The sequence below is a fragment of the Lissotriton helveticus genome, chromosome 10 (genome assembly GCF_964261635.1).
Source record: "Lissotriton helveticus chromosome 10, aLisHel1.1, whole genome shotgun sequence".
NCBI lineage: Eukaryota > Metazoa > Chordata > Amphibia > Caudata > Salamandridae > Lissotriton > Lissotriton helveticus.
Window position 1 is genome coordinate 733,848,263 of NC_136071.1, and position 10,114 is coordinate 733,858,376.

Sequence of the window (10,114 nt, forward strand, 5' to 3'; positions counted from 1 at the left end):
AGTGCTAGCACAAATCGTGCAGCCGCGTTCTGCACCACCTGTAACCGCTGCAAAAGACACTTGTTGGCCCCAGCGTAAAGAGAGTTACAATAATCCAACCTGGAGCCAACAAGAGCAGTCACAATCTGCTTGCGTGCTTGAGGGGAAAGGTAGTGAAGGATTCTTTTATGGGTCCTGATAACACCCCAACAGGTGGCAACTGTCCTGTTTACCTGCAACTCCATAGAGAGCGAGGTGTCGAAGATGACGCCGAGATTCCTGGCAGATTGGGTGGGAGTGGGGCAGGTGCCAAGAGATGAAGGCCACCACTCAGTTGACCACACGTCCTGGTCTTTACCAAAGACCAGGACCTCCGTTTTGTCGCCGTTCAACTTTAGGGAGTTAAGAATCATCCACTCTGCAACAAGTTGCATGCAGGACCTAAAGTTGGACGCGGATGTACTCACAGAGTGGGCCAGAGACACCATAATCTGCGTGTCATCGGCGTACGACACCACCTCCATCCCCTGTGATCTTACTAGTCTCACGAGGGGGGCCACGTAGATATTAAACAGGGTCGGACTCAAGGCCGACCCCTGTGGCACCCCACATAGCAGAGATTTGGCAGGGGAGAGGAAGTCTCCGAGCATCACTCGCTGTTGTCTATGCTGTAAAAAGGAGTTCAGGAGACTCAGGGCCGGGCCGGTTACCCCTGCCTCCCTCAGCCGAGATGTTAAAGTTGAGGGAGACAGGGTGTCAAACGCCGCCGTAAGGTCCAACAGCACTAACACGGTGGTTTGGCCAAGATCTACTTTTCGGCGAATGTTATCTACCACCTTGGTCTTTAATTTGGAAGGGGGCACTACAGCACCTTTTGTCTGTAATAGCGGGGTCAGACAGGGATGTATTTTGGCCCCGTTTTTACTTTCCCTTTATATTAATAATTTAGACCAGGCACTAGGCAAATTAAAAGTAGATTCCCCCCATGTAGGTTCCCGCCCGGTCCCTGTGCTGCTGTACGCAGATGATGCGGTTCTCCTAGCCCGCACGCCTAAAGGACTGCAGTGTTTGATAGACAGGTTTGTCAGTTTTATGGATACTCTAGGCTTGTCGGCAAACCTGACTAAGTCATATGTATTGCTGGCGGGAACTAAACCCTGCAAAAAGTTTTCATATAAAATAGGCACACATAAATTAGGGCAAGTACAGACCTTCGCTTACATTGGATTGTTATTTGACGGGCTTTTAAACTTTTAATTGAAGAGCGGTGTTCCAAACTAATGGCCTCGACTGGGGCGATTATGAATTATGGCCGCAGGCTGGGGCAGTGGCCGCCAGAACAAGTTATGAATCTGTACAGCTCAATCTGTTGCCCAAAAGCAATATATGGGTTTGAAGTCTGGGGCTTTGTCAACACTCAGAAATTACAGATAGAGGAGAACAAATACCTGAGAAAGGTCCTCAAAACACCTCAAAGTATTCCCGCCTACATTATTCACGAAGAATTAGGAAGGGTATACATTGAGGACCTGATAAAGGTCAGACCTCTAATGGCCTGGCTAAAGATTTGGTCAAATACCGAGGCAGACCTGAGCAGACATATTATAAGAGACTGCATCGACAGGAACAATGGTATGAGGATTCCCTGGCTAAAATATGTCAAGTCCACACTTGAGGGAATTGGTTGTAAGGATCTTTTTACCAACCCTATGGAAATGATCCCCCAAGATACATTGAGAGTTAAAAAAAAAAATCTTGGACGCTGTAGCCTCACGTAGAGCGGCCGCGGAAGAAAGCAAAACCTCAGTCTGTGACCACAGAATGATAAAAACAGTGGAAGGAATGGAACCATATCTTGCTCTTATGCATAACGCCCAGGATTTATTTTTAATTACTCGTTTTAGGCTCAACCTCTTACACCACCTACTGGCTGATCCACCAGGTTTTACCTCAACTGTTGAGCAGAAGGGTGCCTGCGGCTGCGACAATAGGTCTCCGCAGGACACTCTTCATTTTGTACTATTATGTCCATTTTATGTTTTACCTAGGCGTAGCTTTTTAGTTGGAATTTTAAAACAGGCTAAGTTTAAACATGCCAAGGTTGCCTTGTTATTCCTGCAAAGGGCTAACGATCCTTATACACTGTGTTGCATTATGAATTTTATTAAGGTTACCGTAAGGTTGAGGAATTCAAGAGGGCGGTGCTGAATGAATTGTTTACTTAATTGTCTACAATCTTTTGTTATGAACTGTATATCATTGATTTTAACTGTTTTAAATGCACTTTTATGGTATTTTCTAAGTACCGAATAAAGTATTATTGACTGACTGACTGACTTCAATAACAAAACCGTATATAAACCACACCCGTAGGATGATTACTTTTGTTTCTGTGATTTAATTACGGATGACCAAACTACGAGCAAGATAAAGTTTACGATCATCGGATTCATTTTCAGTTTATCGGACATTTCCTCAGAGGGAACATAAAGTTAATGTATATATTGTAATATATAAAACATTATGCTCCCTCCAGAGGAGTTGGATGTATGTCGACGAACGGAGGAAAGAATTTTAAAGAGAGGTAAATTAATAGTATAAGTTTATGCTTTATATATTTTTCTAATGCAAGTATATTATTATGATTTCTAAATGTAGTGTGTAAAAGTATAATTGCACTTTAGAAACAAAATCACGTAAGAACAGTTCATGTATTATCGTCGTGAATTGAAAATACTACAAAGACGCAGAAAAAGGAAGGTTTGAAATATGTACAAATCAAAAAAAAAATCAAGTAATTCTCTTTTTCTTCTAGAGTAAAAATGGGTTTATCAGTATGTATATTGTGTAGTACTGTGAGATATTTTCACTCATGAAGAACTGGAGGTTTATCGTTGCAAGCAGTAAACATTGAAAAAAAAATATTAATGTCAATTAACAAATAATAAAATAATCCTTTTTAACAGTCACAATGTTTTCATAAAGAGTAATTGAAAAGAAATGTACAAAAAACAAAAAAGAAAGATGAAGTAGTGAGGAAGTGTTTATAGTAGCACTTCTATTCTACTTTATCTGAAAGTAAATCATGCCCTCTTATATTAAAAAGAATTTGGGGCAACACTTTAAAAAAGATTTGAATAGAAAATAGTGTTTGCGGAGAAAAAAGGGAGTGTGTGCGTATTCATATAGGGCGAAGTCGACCTAAAACTATATCAGCAATTTACATAAGCACCGTATTTACAGTACATTTTCAGGCAGGCGTAGATTACATCATTTCTATTCAATAACAGGATGTGGACGCGACTCAGAGGCTCGAACACTGATTTCCAGCACCAAGTTTGACAGTGTACCTGAATGAACATAATACGTATATATATTAGCTGCCCTTCATGTGCCAAAAACTGCATCCTAAAGCTTTCATAGCCCTGTATTATTACAGCTACAACACTCCACTGAATGTACAACAGACATTCATATTCGCAGAAATACTTCATGTCCACCATCTTTTATGTGTGCAACTATGGATGAATATAGGGTCAGTGATACCCCGTACCTTCCATGTTGGCCATGCTGTAGTACTTTACAGATATAATGACACATCTGCGTTTAAAACCCTGGTGAGGTCTACACTACAACACTAACATCTGATAACTGCTGAATCTCAATGGTTTTGTACAATTGAAATCTGAGCCTAACTATAATGTCCCTGTAACCTTAGGTTTTCTCAGTAAATATCTAATGGTTTTTAATTCTATTTCATAACTATAACGTCCCTGTAACCTTTGTTTTTTTTTGTGAATTTCTAAAGTTTATTAAAGTTTGTTACCACCCTGTAACCTTTGAGAGTGAGTGAGTGAGTGCATGAGTGTCTCAGCAGGTTGATGAGTGTGAGTGTCTGAGTCGGTCTGTCAAGTAGGTGTGTGAGAGGGTCTGGGTGTGGCTGCATAAGTGTCTTACTGGATGTGTGTGTGTGTGTGAGTCTGAATGGGTCTACGAGTGGTTGCAAGAGTGTCTGAGTGGATGCATGAGAAGGTCTGTCAGTGGGTGTTAGAGTGTCTGAATAGGTTTCCAAATGCCTCCATGGGTGTGTGAGTCAATCTGTGAGTGAGTGTCTGAGTGGGTCTGTGAGTAGGTGCATGAGTGTCAGAGTGGCTCTGTGAGTATGTGCATGAGTATCTCAGTGGGTCTACAAGTGGGTGCATGAGTGTGAATATGTCTGAGTAACTGTGAGAGTGTCTGAGGTTTGTGAGTGGGTGTGAGAGTGTCTGAGTGGGTCTCCAAGTGAGTGTGTGAGTGTCTGAGTGGGTCTGTGAGTCGGTGACTCAGTGTCTGAGTGGGTTTGTCAGAAGATGTGTGAGTATGTGAGTAGGTATATAAATATCTGTTTGGGTGTGTCAGTAGCTGTGTGAGTGACTTGACCACAAAGGAACCGCACCTGTGACTTAATCCAAAAAGACTCCACAGTTCAGCATAAAATATCTGCCCAAGTGGAGTACTTTCTACTAGTTTATTACTAAGTGCTACCTCCTTGGGTAAATGTCCAGTACGTATTTTACATTACAGCTGCATAATGGAGCATGAGGAAATGTCACCAGTGACCTTGTGTGCGTTTTGGCAATGTAATTCTAGCAGGTGCATCTTTATACAGAAATATGTCATAACATAAATCCTCCTTCAGAGAAGACAGCAAGAATACAAAAATGAAACCTCTACCAAACAAGGGTATTTCTTCTTAACTATATGAAGCATGTGCTTCTTTGTTTGGTGGAGATCTCCTCATATTCCTAGACATTAAAAACGCCTTACCAAAATCTACAGAAAACATGCTAGGGTGCCGCTTTTTAAGCTGACCATCATCCTGGCAAAAGGCAGGAAGACCTTTGCATACTACTATGGTGGGCGGGGCCAAATAGCGAAGATTCCAAATGATGTGTACATTTGAAAACTTGTAGCAATTTAAATTTAAAACGAGAACCATGGACTCTGCTTTCACCACGTAAGGACAAGAAAGAACCCATTTGTCACAGACACTACAGATTGCGCTACAATAGCTCAACAATGCATTCATCTCCACAAAGCATTTTAGATCCTCTTTCAATATGGAATTGCAGAAGAAACACACTTGCTATGCCTTTGCCAACTCTGGAGCTAGAATCATTTGTCTTATACAGAAGTGGAGCTTCAGCTGTTTATTTTTGTAAGTGACTCCTGTTGAGGTTTAATTTCTGTGAAATGAGCATCACGGCTGAAACAGCCCCGGGGACCCCATCTCCCAGTGCGGTACCATGACTTACTGAGGGAGGGGGAATGTGCGACCCTTGGGATGCTTCCCCAGGGCCGGACCATGACTTAATGGAGAAAGGGGGATCCGCGGCCCTTGGGATGCATTCCCCAGGGCCGAGCTGAAATTTAAGGTGGGAGGGGGTTATGCAGCCTACCTCCCTGGGCCCATTTCGACCCCATCCCCCGGGGCCTGGCCACATCTCACTGGGTATCCTAGTCACACCCTGGATACCCATTCTGTATGATAGGAACTGTGAAGGGAACCACAAGGGCCATGCAGTCCTAGCTGGCTCCCTGACTTGTGTTGGAGCCGGTATTGCTGTCGCACACAGGGAACTGCTGGAAATGCCAATCCCTGTGTGCAGGAGCAATAGTTTAATCTCTGCAAGTTTGCAGGCAGGGAAAGAGATGAAGACTCCACTTCCAGCAAGGTGTGAGCAGTTTGAGACCTCCTGCTTGCTGGGAGCAAAGTGTTTGCTTTTCCTTGGTGAGAGCAGTCACAGCTCCCACCAAGCAAAAACAAACAGCTATGTGCTGGGGGTGTTAGGGTAAGGGTGTTTTTAGGGTTTGAGATAAGTGTTGGTTTTTTGTTGTGATGGGATTTTTGAGGGTGGGTATTGGTTTCTGGGTGGTAAATAATTTTTTAGGGTTAAGGGTGGGATTGGCTTTTGGATAGCAAGGGGATTTTTAGGGTTTAGGTTGGGAAGGAGTTTTTGGGTGGTAAGGTATTTTTTAGTGTTTAGGGTGAGTGTGGATTTTTGAGTGGTAAGGGATTTCTGAAGGTTGGGTAGCATGGGAAACTAAGGGTTTAGGGTGAGGTGGTTGTTTAGGTGGCAAGGGACTTTTTAGGGTGGGTGTGAGTTTTTGAGTGCCACAGTTTTTTTAGGGTACAGGGTGGGTATGGGTTTTGGGTGGCAAGGGATTTGTTATGGTTTAGGGTGGGTGTGGGCTTTTGGGTGATAAGGAATTTTGTAGGATTTAGGGTGGGTATGTGTCAGACTTTGCTCCACGGAATCCGAATGATGCTTACAATGGTCCACCTCCAAACGTCACAACGCCTCTGGTTTTGCATACACAGAGGAGTTGAGCCATTAGGCGAGGGATAAAGAGAACAGGGAAGGGAAAAGGGAAGGGTCAGCAGGGAAGGGACATACCTGTAACGACAAAGACAATTTACTTAGACACGTATACATGTACACAGACTACTCTCATATGATCTCGCTAAGGGCTGATGCATACCTTGGGATACGAAAGGTAAGGGTTCTGACAATGCGTCTCCTCTATCGCCTCTTTATCACCAAAAACAGCCTGTCAGGACACAAACACAGGTCAGAAACCAACATTGCCTTATAACACTAAACTCCATTCCACTAGACCCTGGAGCCCCAACATACCATGACAAAAGGCGAGAGACACACTAGCTGGATTCTAGGTAAGCACAGCAACAGGACTGTACTATGTAAGAGACCAATGGTATCCACAAGGAAAGGGGATGTGCACTGTAACCTTATTGACAGATAACGGCAGTGTGTGGGAAGCAAGAACCACCACACTCCGCTCTGTGTTTGCATAAGGTATGGTTCCAATCAATTACCCTTCTCCTCAGGGTCACAACATGTAGATCGTATTGTTTGTGATCAATTAAATGTTTTATCCAAACTACCAGTAGAAATGTCTTTTGACTGCAAAGGATAGGTCACGGTGACGCGTAGATTCGGCCACCACAGCGCCCCGCACATACACTATCCTAACATTTCCTCCCAGACGATACGAAAACAAAGTTTGCAGTTCCAGTCCCTGCCGAAGTTGGAAATCACTCCGGGGCTGAGAAAGTGTGGCAGACAACCACCGCGCTCCGCTCCTAACATCCAAAGAACCTAGTGACACTCTGCAGACAGCGCCCGCTATCGCGTCACTCAGAACGAAAGTCTACCTGACACAGCAGCCGCTGTTGCCGGCCCAATCGTCTCCTCCGACACTCGCCGAACCAAAACGCGACGTGCAGTGTCCTCCAAATACCTCCTCTGAACTCCGGAAACCTGAATTACACGCAACAGGATGCGTGCGGGCAATTCTCTTGTACTTCCTCCACACCGAGGAGTCTGGGGGATGTAGTCTTTTGGTCCCGGCTCCACTCCGACCATTCTATACTGACGCACCTGCCTTCAATGCCGGCGCCAGTCAGTTGAAACCTGACAGTATGGGTCTTTGGGCAGCAGGGAGGTTTTCAGGGTTTAGGGTGGGAGTGGGTTTTTGAGTAGTAAGACATTTTTAGGGTTTAGGGTGGGTATGGGTTTATGGGTAGTAAGGAATGTTTTAGGGTTCAAGGTGGCAAGGAAATTTTTAGGGTTTACGGTGGGCATGGGTTTTTGGTTGGCAAGGGAATTTTTAGGGTTTACAGTGGGTATGAGTTTTTGAGTGTTAAGGTATTCTTTAGGGTTTAGGGTGGGTATGGGTTTTTGGGTGGCAAGGGAATTTTTAGGGTTTAGGGTGGGTGTTGGTTTTTGTTGAAATGGGATTTCTTGGGTTTAGAGGTGGGTATGGGTTTTAGAGTGGCAATGGACTTGTTAGGTTTTTAGGTGGCAAGGAAATGTTCAGGGTTTAGGGTGGGTATGGGATTTTAGTTGGCAAGGGAATTTGTAGGGTTTGGGTGAGTATGAGTTACTGGATGGCAAAGGAATTTTTAGCGTTTTTTGACTTGCCTATATCTTTTGCGCCGGTTGACAAATCTTCATGTAATTCTCCCCAAAAAGTGTACTAGTTGTGCATGGAAAGTTTCAGGGTGATCTGTCAAACGGGGAGCGAGAAGAAGGGAGGGGTAAAAAAAAGTGTATTTCCCATGTTAATTCCCTAGAGTGTTTAGATATCCCCGCAACCTGAACTGCTGGACGGAATTACAACAAATTTGTCAGAAGGGGAGATTTTGTACTGGGGATCATTCCTTTTGTTATTTGGTGTAAATCGGTTCAGTAGATTTTGAGATATCATAGGAAAACCAAATTTGCATATCTGGGCATATGTGGTAAGTTTGTAGTACCTTAGTATATATGTTTAACACTCATTAACTTTTAGAAAACACTCACAATCACTGGATGGTGTAATCAGTGATGTCACTGACCGTGGCATGAGTGATGTAATACGTGAGGTCATAGACTGTGCATTGCGGGGCATAAGTAAAAGTTAGCTCAGGTAACTATAACTGCGGAATTCCTATGGTTTTGTATGAGTGAAATCTGAACCTACCTATAACGTCCCTGTAAGCTTTGCTTTGTTTCAGTGAATTTCTAAGGTTTTTTAAATTCTATTTCCTAACTATAAGGTCCCTGCGACCTTTGTTTTTGTCAGTGAATTTCTAAGTTGGTTTTAATGTTAAGTAAGATGCTTATTACAATGCAAAGTGGGGAAAGTTTGAACTTAGGGCCTGTCCTAGCATTGTGCTGCCCCCACCCAAGCTTGCTGCCCCTGTCTCCCTCCTTGTCATCCATTGACCAAGTGCTTGACCTTGCTCCCTCAATATAGCCATGTTTGGCCATTAGTCTGCCACTGCCCTTCCTGCCTGCTGCCCCATCCAACTCCTCCCTACCCTCTGTTTCCCATGTGCAGACCCCTATCCCCTCACTTCTTCCTTGCCTGGTCCATTGTTGGGTCCCTGCCCCTTCCCTCCTGCCCTTCATAGTCCGTTATGCTGCAACTTTCCCTCCTGTCTGTCCAGTATGGTCAGCTTGATGGCCTTGCTTTTTTCGCCTTTGCTCTCTTTTGTCCATGTGCATGGCCCTGTCCTTTCACTGCTGTTCCCCTTGCCCTGTGTGGTGTATTTTACTGCTGCAACCCTTGACGCTGGCCCTTTAAGGTCAATTTGCCGTTCCTGCCGATCTCCCTCCTGTCTTCTTTTGTCCGAGTCAAAGTCCTTACCCCATTCCTCCTACCCTCTGTGATCCAATGTACCTTATTTGCCAACATTGTGAACTTGGTAAGAGGGAGATTTGGAAAAAGAAAAGCATGGGGAATTGATTTTCCCCATTGACTTACATTGAAAAAGAGAAGATTTTAGGCAGGAGACAGGTAAAATAAAACCCTTTTGGGCTTAAAAACATCAGGAGTCTCCTGTCTGAAAAAGGGTCTATTGGCATATATGGTTGTAATGCCACTGCCTCTTCCTTCTGCCCTCAATGGTCTTTGATATTGCCACAGCCTCTCTTGCCTGTACTGCATGGTTGGTTTGTTTCCCCTGCCGCCTTTTATCCTGCTCTCCATGGTCCGTTGTGCTGCCACTGCCCCTTCTCCCTGCCCAGCGTGGTCAACTTGTTGCCTCTGCATACTCCTCCATGAGAGGGTCGTATTCCTATTGAAATTATGGTTAGTGCTCTAAACAACTAAAGTGAGGGCATATTTTCTGAGTTTTCAAATAGCAACAGAGAATTTTAAAATAATTTGCTATCATTATGTTTTCTTTATGCAGTTGATCAAATGATTATATGTTACACTTAAGGGAGGGGATGTGGCATTACGGCCAAAGCTACAGACTTTGCAACTGCGGAACGAGGTTTGAGTTTCGACGTCATCTCAACATCCTGTGATTCTGGACAAATCACCTAATATCCCCATGCCTAAAACCAAAATGAATGTGTCCTTGTGTAATGTAACTGATGCCCATGTAAAGGACTTCAATATCTTCGGGTCAAGTCTGCACTATAGAAAAGTACAAATAAAAACTATAAAATTAAGTTTTTTGCATACTTCTGTCACTGGGCTATACTTGGGCTACATTTGGGTGATATCTGTACTATATTTGGGCTCTTTGTTCTCTGATGCCCTTCTTGAGCGACTTATTTGTTATGAAGCTCCCTAATTT